Source organism: Anabrus simplex, chromosome 13 (genome assembly GCF_040414725.1).
Source record: "Anabrus simplex isolate iqAnaSimp1 chromosome 13, ASM4041472v1, whole genome shotgun sequence".
Classification (NCBI taxonomy): domain Eukaryota; kingdom Metazoa; phylum Arthropoda; class Insecta; order Orthoptera; family Tettigoniidae; genus Anabrus; species Anabrus simplex.
This window is the reverse complement of record NC_090277.1, coordinates 67,558,947-67,577,297: the sequence shown is the minus strand read 5'-3', so window position 1 is coordinate 67,577,297 and position 18,351 is coordinate 67,558,947. Positions and strand designations below refer to the sequence as shown.

Genomic DNA, 18,351 nt, shown 5'->3' with positions numbered 1-18,351 from the left:
TATCACAGTTAAGTTGCTAAAGTGTCAAGCCTTTACTTCTCTGTCGAAATTCGCTCGGAGAGCACCAAAACATCAATTTGTAGCTACTTTCAATTTTGATGTCTACTTTGCACTGTATTCCCCAGACCACCGGTACATTTTGTTTTTATATAACTTTTTTTTGCACCCCCCCCCCCACTTCTAATTTCCAATCGCGGCTACTGAAAAGTATGTTGCTGCAACGGTACAAATTACTCGCATATATACAAATACTGTTGCCGCAACATTGTAAGAAGAACTTGTTGTGACGCGTCGTCTTTGTACTGTACATTGGAATGAAGTTCTGGAGGCAATCTGTATATTCTGGGGAGGCATTTGCAACGAATCGTCGCACATACAAATTCTGGCTGTCTCTAAATTGCAGATACAGTTTGAAGGGATTATACGCTCGAAATATGCAGAAGTGCACAGCAAACACAGGACGAGGCGGTATCGCCTAGCTCAGTAATCTAACACAGCCTTCTTGAGGTTTCTGGCTGATAACAAACAAGGCGCTAGGCCGCCGCGCGCCCTAAAGTTCGAACTCTGACGTCATCTGTTCGAGCAGCTCGAGCACATCTCTATAATGCTCAATAACTCATCTACAGTCAGCAGAAAACAGTGACCGGGCGAGTTGGCCGTGCGCGTAGAGGCGCGCGGCTGTTAGCTTGCATCCGGGAGATAGTAGGTTCGAATCCCACTATCGGCAGCCCTGAAGATGGTTTTCCGTGGTTTCCCATTTTCACACCAGGCAAATGCTGGGGCTGTACCTTAATTAAGGCCACGGCCGCTTCCTTCCAACTCTTAGGCCTCTCCTATCCCATCGTCGCCATAAGACCTATCTGTGTCGGTGCGACGTAAAGCCCTTAGCAAAAAGCAAGAAAACAATCAACTTATTTCCGGAAAATCTGAAATTAGCTGAGAAAAGAAAAAAATGCAGACTAATATTATTACGCTAGTGGAGAACACATTTTTTGTAGCACTGTACAGAGCAGTTGCGGCCAGCGAGTACAAACTTCCCCTTCCGCCATCATGTCGGTTTTCCCCAGCTACCCCTTGCTGGGTCTAAGGCCAACACTTGCAGCAGTTGCTCGTCAGTCAGCTTGCTGCTAGTGTTGTAGGAACTGTCGGGAGGGATGGAAATGGTGTGAATATTGTATTCGGTTATTCTGGCATGTCCAATAGTTCGTACATTGTGCTCGTTCGCACAGTGAATACCAGGTCAGGGCATCGCTTTCCACGAGCTTCTATGCCACGCTGTTTAACAGTCTGCCACTTCACACAGGCAAACGGCTACGTGCCACCTTGAACATCTTTTTAAATTCCACAATGAGTGAGAATTATTATTGATAGCTGAATGTGGTAAGTACGATCATTCCTTTATTTTAATATTTTTTAGATACACAAGGCATATTTTTCGTCTCTCCAGAGGAGCGTACAACAAAAATGGGGCATATCAAGTATTGACAGCCCCTTCCTGTTTTGAAGTTAATGCATCTCAATCACATTTTTGAAAGCTCCTACATTTTCGAATTAGTCAGCAAAACTACCTCGAACTGTCTCTGCAATCTTGGGACTTGTGCTGTCAGCTGCTCCTACATCATTAACTACAGATAAAGTATCTTTAAACTGTAAACCAGCCCTCATTTTGATACAGTTGCCCTTTATTACACATGTTTTAATTACCGGTACATCAATTGCAAAATGTTGTTCTACATTTATGGCCCCAACCAGGTTCTATTTATTGCTCGTGGCGCCGAAAGTGTATTAAATAAATCTGCGGACTCTTCATAATCTGTAGTTGAAAACTGTTTTGTTTTATTTTCGAAGCTAAAAACGTGCAGTTTCCATACAATACTTAAAAAGTTTAACAGGATAGGTCTCACTCTAGATGATCAATCAGGCTTTGCCTTTTGACATTTCTTGACATTCGCGTTCATATCGATGGATTTTGAAAACATATTGGAGACAGTTTAATCCAGTTCTATTGAAAAGAGCGTTTCTGGGTCAGATGATTTCTCCTGGAGTGTGGTTAGTATATGCGGGAGTGTTTAATGAAATAGCTCGTCCAGTCTTCTTTTGTTATAGGTAGTAAGTTTCGAGGTCTGTAACTAAGATGGTCGATAAATCGCAGCCGGCTACTTTGTCACCGATATATCAGTTACGCTGGCACGGAAGTAGCCTATATGTGACAAAATATCGTTTAAAGTTGTGTACTTGGATCACGTTCACAGGGCTATGTTATCTGCTGTAGTTCAAGGTCCATATCCGTTTTTCATTTACCTGTTACCTACGGCGATATTAAAGGTGTCAAATCATGCATTTGATCATAGTGTACTTCTGAGCACAGTAGAGAGAATGCCTATCTAGCAACTCCGTACCGTATGTCAACAGCTAATGATTCATACGGAGCGCGAATCGAACAGGGCAGTTCTCAGTTAGCAAATGACGCACGTTTCGAAGTACTTGTCCCATTTTCAAAATAATCACGGTGCTGATTTAGGGCTGTGTACAAAATAGTGTGTTAGGTACCGTTTAAAAAAGGAAAGTTAGTACCATGATCTCAGAAAATATTAACGCCATGAAACAGTAGTGTGTCAGATTATTAGCCCCTTGGTATCATTTACCGAAAGTGAAAAAAATTGCCTATATCTTTAACTGTTCACGGGTTATTTGTGGTGCGCACCTTGTAATGTAGGTGTAAAACTGTGCGTAACTAATCAATCACTACTAATCTGCATTTAGTGCTGTCGTCCAGATGGCAGATTCCCTATCTGTTGTTTTCCCAAGCATTTTCTTAAATAATTGCAAAGATATTGGAAATTTATTGTACATCTTATTTTGTAAGTTACTCCAAAGCCTATCTCCCCTTCCTTTAAACAAATATTTGCCCCATTTTGTCCTCTTGAATTCCAAGTTTATCTTCATATTGTGACCTTTCTTCCTTTTAAAAGCACCACTCAAACTTATCAACTGTCATTCCACCCCATCTCTCCGTTGACAGCTCGGAACATACCACTAAGTCTAGCAGCTTTTCTTTGGATTTTTTCCAGTTCTCGAATCAAGTAATTCTGGTGAGGGTCCCATGCTCTAGTTGGGGTCTTATTAGAGACTTACATGCCTTGTCCTTTATGTTCTTATTACAGCTCCTAATTACTCTCATAACCCAGTGCGGAGATCTGGACCCTTTATTTACAATCCCGTGTATGTGATTACCCCAATGAAGGTTGTATAATATTAGGTAAAAGTCATTATTTTTTAACCTACATTAAGTACTGTAAATAATTGCTGTCCCGAAGACACATTAATAATCATTCAGTTTGTTAATTTATTGCACGTCAGGTTCTCGTTTTCCCTATGTATTATTTACAATTTAAAGTTATAAAGGTGAATATTATTTTTCCCACTTCTAATGTGCCGAAGACTACCCATCATTGTCATCGTATCAACTAGAAGTATTTCAATACTGGCCGTCCGCGAACAAAGAGCAATTGTGATGGGTACGGTAACTCGTGAATTCACTCCTATGAAGTGTGAACTACTCAATTTCTATGAACTGGTAGTTCAAACACTTCATATCATACACAACGCATTCGATTCGTCTGCCACTAGCTCACTCGCTCTCCCCCCCCCCCCCCCCCCTCCCGCTTAATTAACAGCGTCATTTAATTCCTCCTTCAGTCCTAGCTTTGCGGACGGGGCAGTTGTTACGTCATCAGCCGATTGTACCGAGTGAATGTAGACTACTGTAGCGGCACGTTTAAGCACGTAATTGGTATGACAACGTAAATTCATTGCCCTTTTCTCACAACATAACAGATGTTTTCTGCTGTAGAAGCAGACCTATTCATTTCATCCTTGTTGTGCCTCTTGATATGATCCCACACATTTCATATGCCGCCAACCGTCGTGTAAATACGGCAGCAAAATTTGCATTTAGCTGATTTTTTTCATCAGTAATTTCAAGGAACTGCCATGCATCAGACAGTTTTCGTGACATTTGTGGTAGAAATGTCTGTAAACAAGTACTCAGTTCCTTAAATATTCTTAAACATGCCTCTGTGGTGTAGTGGTTAGTGTGATTAGCTGCCACCCCCGGAGGCTCGGGTTCGATTCCCGGCTCTGCCACGAAATTTGATAAAGTGGTACGAGGGCTGGAACGGGGTCCACTCAGTCTCGGGGGGTCAACTGAGTAGAGGTGGGTTCGATTCCCACCTCAGCCTTCCTGGTAGTGGATTTCCTTGGTTTCCCACTTCTCCAGGCAAATGCCGGGATGGTACCTAACTTAAGGCCACGGCCGCTTGTCTATCCGTTCCTATCTTCCCATCCCCCTGCAAGGCTCCTGTTCAACATAGATGTGGCCGCCTGGGCGAGGTACTGGTCATCCTCCCCCGGTTTATCCCCCGCCCTAGAGGCGGTAGAGGTGGGATCTACGGCTGAGTCCGAGGGGATAACCAACCCGGGGGGGGGGGGGGGTAACCAGATAAAGAAGAATAATACCGTATACAATTGGATTAAATATCAAACTAATATACTTTGCATTATCTACAAAACACAACAAGCGGAGGAAATCTAGACTCAAATTAAGCAGCACAGACTGAATACACGTGCAATAATCTTACACGGGGAGGCCACGACGTTCGGATCACGGAGCATCTTCAAACATTGTAAACATTTAGTAGTCCATTAGGACAATATAATGTGAAAATAGTAAGTTGTACTAGCACGATAGTGCAGTCGCTTTAAGTGCGGCCAGTATTCGAGAGAACCCCACTGTCGGCAGCCCTGAGGATGATTTTTCCGTGGTTTCCAATTTTCACACAAGGCAAATGCTGGGGCTGTACCTTAAGACCACGGCTGCTTCCTTCCCACTCCTACCCCTTTGCTGTCGCTTCGTCGCCATAAGACCTATCTGTGCACCTAGGAAGAAAAAAAACCGTTCTCGAGAGAATCGTAGAGAAGTTTTCGCGTCGAATATGTACCGTTGCGTTGCGATCGTGAGCACGAAACGGCGGTTGTCCAGTAGTTAACGATCAAGCTCCGTAGTCGCTGGTTCACTGGATCGACGCCCGCTTGTTTCGTTTTTGTCTTTTGTTTTTTTCTTTCATATATATTACAGTTCGAAGGTAATATAATGCAAAAAAAAAAAACACGTATTTGCATGAACTGTTATTGGATTTTCAATGTTATTCGGCTCTTTACTAATATTTATCATTACAAAAAAAAATTATCTCATCAAGTTCGCGGCCGCTCGGATATCGGCAAATACAGTAGAGACAATACACGACACTGAGCGAGATATCGAGGGACAGCTATTGGAGCTCACTCTAGCGGATAGACCTGAACGGTACTGATTCTGTCATACGAGCAGGTGCATTTTTGTGTGAAGTTTTTGGTGTTATTTATGCGTTCTCAGTGAGTTGACATAATTAAATAGTAGCGTGTGCCATTCCTTGATATCTCCTCTCAACATGAGGGGAAAGGTATGTGCTGTGTTTGGCTGCAGTAATTACGAAGTAGAGAAAAATGCGCGGTCGTTCTTCAGGTTCCCTCGTGACAAGAACATGTAAGTAATATTGTGTTTGGATATATATTCTTCCAGTGACAGATTTTTATAGTACTTCATAATCTTCTGACCTGCTCGACCCATGTTTTAACGGGCTTAAAATATAATACGCATATTTTATTGTATAGTGCAGCAGTTAACCTTCAATACCGATGTGTTGTTGTAGGTGTGATCTGTGGGTTTTGAAATGTCACAGAAGCGATTTGGATAAAGTGTACAAGAAAGAAGGGATGTTACGCTTGTATAAGAATTATAAGATTTGTTCAGATCATTTCCAGGCCAGCGACTTTAAAAATCCTTGACTATACAGCCAAGGGTGTTACATTTTTACTCTAATTGTACGTAGATATTCCTCAAAGCATCACTATCGACAACATTTTCAAACTTTTCTTTCTTTTATCCCTCTTCTCAGATTAAAGCCGGGATTTTATAGATTTTCTTTCTGTTAGTAGGCTTCATGTTAAGAGGAAAATTGTCCAGCTATTAAATGTTAATTCATTGCATCATATGTGTAAGGAATGTGCCGATATTTTTATTGACAAATGTCTTAATGTGATGATACAATTTTTTTAAATGAGGAAAAAGACAAATCCAACCGTAAGATTTCAGGCAGGTATGCTAAAGCTAAAAAAAGTAATGCATAAATGAAAGATCAAGCCATTTCACAGCAGTCCATTTCACACCTTGTTTATATGTCTAATTTCAGTCTTTAAATAATAACCTTTTAAATAATTCTTCATTCATTTATCCAGAATTGCTTTAGCAACTTCAAAGTTAATATCTCAATAACACTTTCTTTCTAGACGTAATTTATTTATCCATTTCCGTTTATACATTTCCATTGATATTTGAATTTAGCGCGATTTGTTCAGGTCAAGTCACTAGGAGCGCCACCATCGAATTGTCTCCCATTTTAGCAAGGCGAAATCCGTAAGTGTCGTGTATTGTCTCTACTGTATTTGATATCGGCAACCATTGCCGAGGTACCGTAGTAATTTTTCTTTTGTTTAATGGAGTTCATTTCTATGTCCTTGTGCATTTTAGATTATTATTTTAATTATTTAAATATTATTTATGTGCATACGAGCCACGCTGCGTCAGCGGCTCTAGCGATGAGCTTTTCGCTTTGTTGTCTTGTCCGGCTCCATGGCTAAGTGGTTAGTGTGCTGGCCTTTGGTCACAGGGGTCCTCGGTTCGTTTCCCGGCATGGTCCGGAATTGTAACCATAATTGTTAATTTCGCCGACACTGGGGCTGGGTGTATGTGTCGCCTTTCATCTTTTCATCCTCATCACGACGCGCAGGTCGCCTACGGGAGTCAAATAAAAAGACCTGCATCTGGCGAGCCGAACTTGTCCTCGGACACTGCCGGCACTAAAAGCCGTACACCATTTCATTCATTTTTTCACTTGTCTTGTGTTTTACCCATATTTGAAGGCACTGTTGTGTTTTCATCTTTGTTCTCTCATCTTTTTCACGCCTGTTTTCTCGCTTAACATGTTCTCTATCCTTGTACCCTGCAGAAACATCTTAATGATGTTCAACTATATTGAAAGAAAAGGGGCTTCTTTAAACACTTGACAGTTTATGAAGATGTGCAGACTGTCCTTTTCCTTCCACATTTTCTTCCTATTTCTACCTTGTCTCACTCTAGGCTATCATAGTGTGAAGAGGTCCTTTTCTTGGTTCTATCTTTCTATGTATAACTCGATAATGTACTCAATTTTGGTGAAGAGCAATGATTTTTTCACCTTTATTTTTACAATACAGATCGTAGCAATGGAAGGTGGCCAATTCCAAACTCAAGGAACCCTGGTCCAGATAGAAACTATCGACTGTGAAGTATTGCAGACTTGGCAGAACATGACCCGTGAAGAGCTGGAGGAGAATCAGGGAGCAAGAGGGCACACGGCCAGAGAACTGTGGAGACTAATGAGACTCATGTAGTGATTTGGTGTGCAGATGAAACGGCGCAGGCTGACTCACGAGTCTTGGCAAGCTGACGGTGGTAAGTAAAATATATTGCAGTTTAAAATAAAGAAATAAATATGCTATCTGGATTAAAACCACTTGTATATATTTAACAAAGCCGAGCTTTCCACCAAATTACATTGGCCTTCATTAGGGCATGCCTCAGACAGTGAGCAAAGAGATTCTTTGAAGGAATATGGAAGTCACGACCATACTATCCACATTGAACCACGAAAACCTACGTTCATTAATTAATATATTGCACGTTGTTTTTTCAGCTGCAGAGTATCCATTGCAGAACTTTATGAACGACCTGTATTAAATTTTATCTTCATCTTGACCTGTTTCCAGTACTGACCAGGTCTATTTGGAACATAAGCCTCTCCACCACCTTCTTTTCTGTCTGTCCCCATTCAGGGCATAACTATAGAGTTTGTACTGCAATGTTAGTAACACTGGCGCATGCAAAGCGAGTGTTTTTTAACACTTAGGTTTCCACTAGTAGCACTGAAGTAAGTAGAATAGCACTGCTGCCAACTGTTCGTTTTGTATGGCTGGCTTTTCATTTTTGTTTTTTCCTTACCGTGCGCACAGTATGTGCCACGGCGATAGCAAAAAGCCTCTCGAAAGGGATGTGGCCCGGAAGGGGCCACTGTTCTCATGACAGATTGGCCAAGATGTGCAAAAATATGTTACAGCTACTAAATGACCTTTTTTCTTTCTCGCCGTAAGCCCCGAGATTAACGGAGGAATTGAGAAAGTGTAAGGTTATGGTCCGATGCCATGACACTTTCAAACTTTGTGGGCCTCATCATAATCTTCGATATCTCGGCCAATGCTCGTGATCCTTGGCAGAAGCAATGGATAATGGCGCCTGGACCGTTACTTCAGGTTATAAAAGTAAATATACTACTAGGGGCAGGCAGGTTGGTCTCTGGCAGGCGTAATGAACACATCACTTATACTAACATATTAAGTTAGAAATACAGTGTGTGCCCCACTGGGATTATACCACATTCGGTTCTCTTCTAATTTTTTCTGTTGAAGTCCTTAAAGCTTTGCAGCTATCTGTCTCTTGGCTTTACCTTAGGTCTCCTTCCTTTCATTCTCATATCAAACATCCCTCTCAGCCATCTTTCCTCTTTCATTCTCCACTCGTGACCATATCAATAATCTTGATCTTTCTATTCAGCTGTTATGGGTTCCTCGTTGAATCTTGCCATTCCAGTCCTACACCTAAGTTTCTTCATCTTGCAGGCCGTTATCCTACTTTTATTTATTTTCTCCATTATCCAGTCTCTGTTGCATAAGTCAGCATGGAAATGTGTGTGTATCTATGTACGTGTACTCCTTCGTCCTGTGTCCTTATATGGGGTCAAGGATGAGGAGAGATGAAATTATATGGCTTGCTTTTACAGCAGTAATGTTTGCAGATGATCTGATGATAATGGCAGGTAGAGAGGAAGAAATATGAAAATTCTGTGTGAATGCGAAGTAGTAGTCTCCACGGTATGAAATTCTAAGGCAAAGCATTTTACCTTCCCCATTCCTTCAAGCAAAACAATTAACGCGATTAGTGCTACGCCCGCCTATGGACGGGCTGACGCGGCTGGTCCACCGTCTATAGATGGTGCGCGAGAATTTTTTTAAATTTCCCGGTTCACTTTTGATTGCTGATTCGATCTCTGGCATGTTGTGCCATCTGTTTGGCATTATGTAGAATTAATTGATCATGGCTTATAGCGGGGCTGGACACAACGAGGCTCGCGAGCCGCATACGGCTCTTGAGTCAGTCTTGTGCGGCTCTTTGACACCAACCTTACAGTAAAATTAAATGATAAAGTTAATGGAATCTAACGACATCTCGCGGCCGGCGGCAGTCAGTAGCAGCGATGTGCGGCTTAACGTTATTAGCGCTGTACATCAGTGGTAAGATATGGGAGGTGAAGATAGTTCCGGCGCCTTCTGTTAGATAGTGCTTTGCGCGGCAGAGTGTGTCAGTGAGTCAGTGTCATGAGGTGAAGCCAGTCGCGTTCACGTATAGGCAGTAGTGAGTGCCGATACTTCTCTGTGTGCAGTTGTTGCATGCAGTTTGAGTACAGTAGTGGCCTGGTGTCCGAACAGCTGCGATGCTGTCTAAGAAGTGTAAATATGAAGACGAGAATCGAGCTTTTAATACCGAATGCGAGGAAGAATTCGTTTTTGTAGAAAGAAAGGGTAAGCCAATGTGTCTTTTCTGTCAAATAACTTTGTCACAGTTCAAGACCAGTAATCTAAAACGCCATCATTACACTAACCACGGCGGTTTCAACAAAGATTTTCCTGTTGGCTCGCAGTTAAGGAAAACCAAACTGAAATCACTAAAGGAAGAACTTCATGGTCAGAGTAGGGTTATGTAAATTTTTACCAAGGAAGCAGATTTGACAACCGAAGCTGGCTTCATCTTGGTTTTTAATATTGCAAAAACAAAAAAAACTTACAAAGAAGCGTAGTTGATTAATACTAGAACCGCCGGAATATATTGTATGCCTGGAACCGCTGATGCGGTCATTTTGATTGCTATTGAAATTATATTATTTTCGTTCTCGATACACACGGTTACTCTTTATTATCGTTTTACCTCTGTTTCTGTGCATTTATGAGTTTTAATATTTAATTATCAATAAAATTACTCATTACACTATCATCAGAAACATGCCACTTGGAATATGGAGTAAGTCCTGGATATTTTTTCAAGGGTGTATGGCAAGCAATCCAACCAAGTGTCATCTTCCCAGTCTGCTACAGTCCACTCCCTGATGCCATCAGTACCTAATAGCGCATTATCTGGCCAAGGGAGGCTTTTACCTTGGTTGTTGCGTCTCCTGTTAAACCATGATTTACGGGTTACTGTTTCTACGTCTGTAATAGAATAATTAAAAACTTGTCAGTTCTCAGCCTATGCAAGGCATCATTATAATCTGAATACGGCATAAATAAAGGAATTGCATCAAACTTGTTATGCTGATGGTTATAATAATACGAGGGGCGTACTCTATTGTTTAACACTTTATTTTTTGTACGTCCGGGTATGGTTCACATTTCACCTTTGAAGGTGGTGACGTGTAACTAGTGTCTTGTTCCACCATTTGATAGCAGCACACGAACAGAGGCCAACGAATGCACTCATCATAGCCATTTCATAACAATACTGTCAGCATAGGAGCAGACAAAATGGAAAGAAACCGTCAGGGACAGCGCTATACGACTTGGTTCCTATGGAATGAAGGTGTGACCACTGCAGAAATTCACCGGCCCTTGGTGGCAGCCTGTGGAAAACATGCGCCGTCACGGAAGATTGTTTACAACTGGGTGGACGGTTGGAAAACAGGGCGCACATCGGTGGACAAGAGAACCAGTTCTGGAAGGAATGCGACAGTTTCAACACCAGCCAACATTGCCCAAGTCAAACAGGCCACCCAAGGAAAAATATGCATCACATTTACGGAAATGGAGGCAGCTACGGGAATTAGCCGATGGTGTCATCCACCTGGATGCCTAGAATCTTGTCTGCAAATGAAAAGCTGTTACATGTGGAGGTGTGCAGAGGAGTTTTGCAACGCCATGATCAAGATCCATCCGACTTCATGGCTAGGCTTGCGACTGGTGATGAGACATGGAAGCTCAGGGGCAGTCCACCGCCAAAGAAGAATGTTCGGGAATATGAAGGAACCTCTACGTGGTCGCTGTTTTGCAGATTTTGCAGAACTGGACACAGATGTCTAGGCATGGGTACGCAGCAGTCCGAAAGAATGGTTTCAGGAAGGTCTGGAGAGACTGACACATCGATGACAAAAGTGCATACAGTTACAAGGAGATTATGTTGATTAGGTAGACATAAGAACTGATGAGTAATGTATTTGGTTTGGGTAGAAAACAGTGTAAAACAATATAGTATGCACTTCGTACTAATATCAACTTACCTTCAGCCTGAACAATACGGTTTTTATCGTCATATGAATCATTGCTTTCCGAGTTATCACTTGACTGGTCGTAAGCTTCGTATGCATTTTCTCTTTTTAGGTCCTTTATATCTGGACCACATTTTACATCAGACATATCTTTAGGAATGTCATGCAATAGACTCAGCAACTGATGGTTTAGGGGACATGTTTACTGTACTGTGACAAGCTGACGAACTGACAAAAGCTGACGAATGATAACACTACCGGAGAAGCAGCGGAAATAATGCTCATACAATTTGTAATATATCCCAGTTCCATTGTTGTGGTTTTGTACATTACCGCTGTTGATAGGTTAATTAGAAGTAGATGATTATATCTCAACGAGAGGTATGTGTTACAATACATTTTATTATGATAATTAATACCGCAGTCAAAATGACCACGCCGGCGGTAGTAGGTATAGTCGTTACTAACACCCCATCTATTGATTAAAAATTAATTACGCGCGGCTGTGAGCTTGCATCTGGGAGATAGTAGGTTTGAAACCCACTATCGGCAGCCCTGAAAATGGTTTTCCGTGGTTTCCCATTTTCACACCAGGCAAATGCTGGGGCTGTACCTTAATTAAGGCCACGACCGCTTCCTTCCAACTCCTAGGTCTTTCCTATCCCATCGTCGCCATAAGAGCTATCTGTGTCGGTGCGACGTAAAGCCCATAGCAAAAAAAAAAAAATTATATATAATATGGATTTTCCTGGGCACTAATCAGGATGTCACTGCAGCTCAATATCCAACAATAAAAACTGTAGTAAAAATTGAGTTTGGAAAATATGTAGCGGTCATTTTGACCGCTCTGGCGGTTCTAGTGTTAAGGACATGGAGCAAGTTAATTCTGTTTTAGAACCCAAAATAAGAAACTGCTGAAAATGATCAACGAAATGCCCGCTGCTAGACACAATAGAGAGGAGAGTTTCTGTTATAGTGCGGATATTTAAAATAATTTACAAAAATATATAAGCGAGTGCTCAGCAGTAAGTCTGGCTCTCGACGAGTCTACTGATATCAAAGATAAACCACAACCAGCCATATTTGTGAGGTATGTGTCAAAGAACTTGGAGGTGGTGAAAGAACTTCCGGACCTGGCTACTTTGAAGGATAAAAGTCGTGGTTGTGACATTGTGGATGGTGTTTTACATAAAAACTCGGTGTCAGCATTGCTATCGATGGTTCACCATCTATGAATGGCACGAAACAAGAGCTTATTGGACTTTTAAATGCTGAAACATCATTTCCTGATTTCCTACCTGTACATTGTATTATTCACAGATAACTTTTAGCAGCAAAACATTTTCAGTACCTGCACATTATGCAGGTAGTTCTAAAAATTGTGAACTGTATTCGCCAAAGTGTCAAAACACACCGACAGTTGAAATATTTTATAGAAGATATGAACAATGATGAGCTCCCTGATGATGTGTCTTGGCACTGATTAAAAAGATGGCTATCAGTAAGCAATGTTCTTGACAGATTTTTTGAATTACTTGATCCAATCAAACAGTTTATGTAAAGAAAATCATTCCCTGAACTTTATGACCCCCAGTGGTTGTTAGATTTGGCTTTTTCACAGATGTGGTCCAGCATTTAAAAACACTAAACATATCCTTACAAGGCAGAGAAAAACTTTTCTGAATTGGCCCAGACTGTATTTAGCTTTCATAGCAAGTTTATGCTTTTTGGGGAAGACCTTCAGACTAAAACATTTTCTCACTTCAAATGTTTGATGAAAATTACTGAAAGCCTTCCTGATGTTCAGGCGGAAACTGAAGATTACATGAGTAAAATGTCTGGCCTTGCTGAAGAAATCAGTGGCAGATTTAATGATTTGAGATCACTTAAACCTTCAGTTTCATTCCTGGAAAATCCTTTTTCTGTTGATATTGTGAGCGATGGCTGTCCTGTTTCATCACCAATAACAAATGATACAGCAGCTGTAGAGTTCGAGCTACTAGAACTGCAAGAGAACGAAGGACTAAAAGGACTCAAACGAAGTGGCATTTCTACCATAGAATTTTGGAAGAATGTTCCAGAAGAAAAATGCCACTAACAGAAGTGACACAAGAGACTAATCTCAAACTTTTGGACCACTTATGTGTGTGAATCACTGTACTCAATGCTTAAATCTAAATATTGATCTGAACTAACTGATGAACATTTAAGTGAACTTGTGCAAACTGCGCTTACCAATTATCAGCCATATTTCAAAAAACTAACAGAAAAATGAACACTCAAAAAAGCATTTTTTAAAAGTAAAATCTCATTCCTTGATGTGTATCTGAAAAATAATGTGTGTAGTGTTGAAAATAAATGTTCCTTCATCTGTCGTAAAATGAAAAGCGTGTCTTCTAAAGAATTTTCTAAACATGCTCCCAATTTTTGTCTCCTAATTTTGTGGCTCGCAGAAGTAAGGTTAGTGGCCACCCCTGGCTTATAGCTTCAGAGAGTAACTTGGAGAGCTTTTGGTAAATGTCTGTGGAGTTCATCTGTGATGGAAACAAGCATGGCGGAACAAGGTAGTTTCTTCACAATGTTATTTCGGATCGAAGAATCTTTCACTTATAAACCACAGCCGAAAGTGATGCTGAAGATGATGACTTTAGTGAATTGTAAAGTGACACAGGGAGTGCTGAAAATATCGTAAACCAGGTGAGATGATCTGCTATATAAGAGCTCACTCCTCGCAGCAGTCTGTGAAAGCCGGTGTTGGTGCTGACTGTATGTCATCTTTTGAAGTGTTTTACACAAAGAAAACCTTCTGAAGGTATCAGATGTTGAACAGACTACTTGTACTGTGAAACTTCTACTACCTGAGAAATGTATACAATTTATGGTAATTATATTTCTGTATTAGTCTTCCCTATACGTTTAGTAGTTGTCATGACCATGATTATCACAAGTTTACATTTTAACAAATTCAACGTAAAATGTAAACTTATGTACTTGTAACGAGTTGCATGTGTTAGTTGCTTACAAATTTTAGGAAATCATTTCATTTTTGGTGCTTCATTTTGTATAACGATGATGTACGCGTGGACACAGTGTAATTTTGTTTTCTCTCTAATAATATTGAACATAAGTGTAGGATCCTCAATGCGAACCATGTGACCTTAGCGGGGTGGGGAGACTTGTGCGTCCCAATGAAGCAGATAGCTGAGCCACAGGTGCAACCATATCGGATGGTTATCTGTTGAGAGACCAGACTAACGAACGTTTCATCGAAAGGGGGGTAGCAGCCTTTCACAAGTTACAAGGGCGGCAGTCTATATGATTGACTGATAAGGCCTTGTAATAATACCCAACACGGCTTAGCTATGTTGATACAGCTGAAAGCATCTGGAAACTACAGCCATAACTATCACTCAAGGACATGCAGCTCTCTCTGTATGAAGGATTTACTGATGATGGCCTACTCCCAGGTAAAATATTACGGAGGTAAAATAGTCCCCTGTTTTGATCTCCGGGTGGAAACTACACGAGAGGGGGCGATCACCATGTAGATAGTTACTAACATTTTTTTTGAGTCAGAGCGTGGAATGATAGAAGTTTGAATAATTCTGGTAAGTTAGAGAATCTACAAGGAAAGATGGATAGATTAAAGTTAGATGTAGTTGGTATAAGTGAAGTACGCTAGCAGGAAGAGCAGGATTTTTAGTCAGGAGACTACAGAATTATCACCACAAAATCAAACAGGGGACATGCAGGAGTTGGTTTAATAATAGGACAGCAGGTAGGTAAGCTACTATGATCAGCATAGTGAAAGGATTATTGTTGTAAAGATACACACCAAACCAATGCCCACTACAATAGTGCAGGTTTATGTGCCTTAGTTGAGCGGATGATGAAGAAATTGAAAGAATATATGAAGAGATAGAAGATTTAATACAATATGTAAAAGGTAACGAAAATCTAATTGTGATTGGAGACTGGAATGCAGTGGTAGGCCAAGGAAAAGAAGGTAATGCAGTAGGAGAATTCGGATTAAGGCAAAGGAACGAAAGAGGAAGTCGGCTGGTTGAATTCTGCACTAATCACAAATTAGTTGTGATAATACTTGGTTCAAACACCACAGACGACGGCTGTACAGATGGATGAGACCTGGAGACACTGGAAGGTATCAAATAGACTTCATTATGTTTCACAGTAGCTGTCAGGTTCTTCTCTTCAAGTTCAGAATTCGTCTTCCTCCACACAGTCACTCGTCTGACCTGAAGAGGGTAAATTTACTCTCGTCAGTAAAAACGACTGCCTTCCAATCCTCATAGCTGTCATTTCTGTGCTCTTTAGCGTACGCAAGTCTCTTCTTTCTGTTAGCCTTACTGATGTACGGCTTTCTAATGGCACTTCTGCCGGCATATCCTCTTTCGCGTAGCACATTTCGGATTGTTCCAGATGACACTTGCACTCTACATCTTGTTGTAACGCAGCTGCTATCTTCGGAGCACTTAGGTGAGGATTTTGGGCCACTTTACGCACAATTTGCCGTTTGTCTTGTACTGATAACTTTGAGGGACGGCCACTTCTTTGTCTATTTTCTATTGTCTTTGTTTGTACCTGTACACAATATTTTTAACAGTTGTAACAGTACTTCCAATAATTTCACTTACACTCTTGAAAGATTTACCTTCCTGCAATAGTCGCACTACAATCCTCTTTTCTTCCACGGCTGTTTCTTTCATTTTCCTTCCCATTGCAAGCAGAACACAGAAACAGTGCTGAATATTACCTTCCGTCGTGTCAGCACAGACACAATGAGCCAGATGCAGCAGACAGCACGATATCACGATGATATTGTGTACTAGACCAATACTTGTTTGGCGTGTAATGACGCACGCCGTTGTATTACTGGTCCTTTTGCAAACAGCGTGAATATCCTTGACTCTATATTCAACCTACTGATGTATTTGACTGTCTTACATATCTGCATATGTATAATTCCATTATATGCACCATTATTTGTACCATAGAGTTCCGTTCATACCATGGCTGTGGGCAGACCAATACTTTTTTGAGCCACTGTATATATATTTTTCTTGGGAACCTCCGTGGCTCAGGTGGCAGCGTGCCGCCTCTCACCTCTGGCTTCCCTGGTTTAAATCCCGGTCACACTGTGTGAGATTGGTGCTGGACAGAGCGGAGGCAGGACAGGTTTTTCTCTGGGTACTCCCGTTTTCCCTGTCGTCTTTCACTCCAGCAACACACTCCAATTTCATTTCATTAATCATTCATTAATCATTGCCCTAGGAGTGCGACACACCTCAGCAGCTGGCACAATTCCCATCCTCGCCGCTAGAAGGGGGTTTCATTAATTCCATTCCACGGCCATAAACCACGGCTGACGAGAAAGAGACGCCGTAGCGCGCACGTCACACTTTGATCGTCGCGTGACTTTGACGGTCTGCCTAGACCTACAGAATACATCCCAAGGTGAGGTACTATATTAGGGTGGTAAATAGAATGGGCCGATTACAGAAACGATGTTTAGACGATGTCTACGGTTAAACAATGCCTAAGTATGGCTGCCGCATTGCAGAAATGGTATTTATCACTTAGACACTGTCTAAAACCGATGTTTAACTGGCCATATTTAAACACTGCCGAGAGCACTGCTTAACCTCAAATGAGAGGACTGAATCCCAATCAGAGGTTATGTATCATGAAACATGTAATTTGTATTATGTTTAGACGATTCCGGGAAGAAAGGTTAGTCCGACAGCTTCTCTGTGGGTCAGCTGCTGCAAAATCCCAGCAATTCATTTGAAATGTACGAGGAGGTAGAGCTTAAAATAAGATTTCGCTTTTCAAGAAGCTTGTTTCTTGTGACTGACAAAGGGACAGTCCGGTAACTGTAAACTTGAATAGAATTCTTGGCAACTGATACATTGCATTATACATGGCATAATTTCCATGGAATTATAGGTCACTTTGACTACATACGTCAGAGTTACTTGTCCCGATCGTCAGAGGGCTGTCACATACATCAACTGGGAGGGATTCACTTATATTTACTGCCAAGTAAGCACACATAATAGTGAAAACTAAAAAGTAGGTTGCATTCGTAGTGGTAATTCGGATAAGTTTTCGGGAACTATGAGATAGGTAAATGCAAGTGGTGGTGATTATTGTTGGGTAAGAAGCGGATGGGGAATGGTCTATTTACCATACAATAGTATGCTGCTCTTTAATAGGATTGGGGATGGAGAGAATAATTTTGGATTGTAATAACCATTTTTATACCTGCCAACTTTAAAAAAAAAAAGGAAGAATCTTGAATTCTTGGATTTCATCACGTATATTGCACCGCGGTCTCGATGAAAAAAAGGACAAGATAAAAGGCATACATATTTACAGTTAATATCCGACTTGACCATTAAATTTAAAATCTTAAACTAAGAAAATACTAGCAGTTTCCTACTGACTCCGCCCGCAATGTACAAAGTATGGTGTTGTTCGTTATGATCCTCACGGATGTATTTGGAAAGTTTTGAGTTAATGAAATAAAGCACGATCTGTTGTGGTAATAGAATGTAATATTATGCCAACAAAACACTTGAAAATACATCACACAAAGAAATTGAAAAACGTTCCTTGGAACAACACTACGCGCCGAACCGTTAAAATGTCCTTCATAGATCTTCATCATGGAGACAAATGTACTCGCAACTTTTCTCAGAATCAACCAATTTGAATAGTTAAGAGCTGAAATGAAAGAGCTTGATCCATGAGTTTTTTTAGGCAAAACGAACTCGTGCCTCAATTAGAACCAAATATGATTGCTTCAAAGACACGAAAAATTGAA

The 18,351-nt window shown here is 41.0% G+C and overlaps 1 long non-coding RNA gene across 1 annotated transcript in view; it reads left to right on the top strand.

Moving 5' to 3' along the window:
- Positions 1-1,153: 1,153 nt before the first annotated feature.
- Positions 1,154-18,351, top strand: part of LOC136884844 (uncharacterized) — a 46,873-nt gene continuing 29,675 nt past the window's right edge. The window contains exons 1-2 of the long non-coding RNA XR_011018922.1: positions 1,154-1,380; positions 7,354-7,591. This is a non-coding gene — a long non-coding RNA (uncharacterized lncRNA). The remainder of the gene's footprint in view (positions 1,381-7,353; positions 7,592-18,351) is intronic.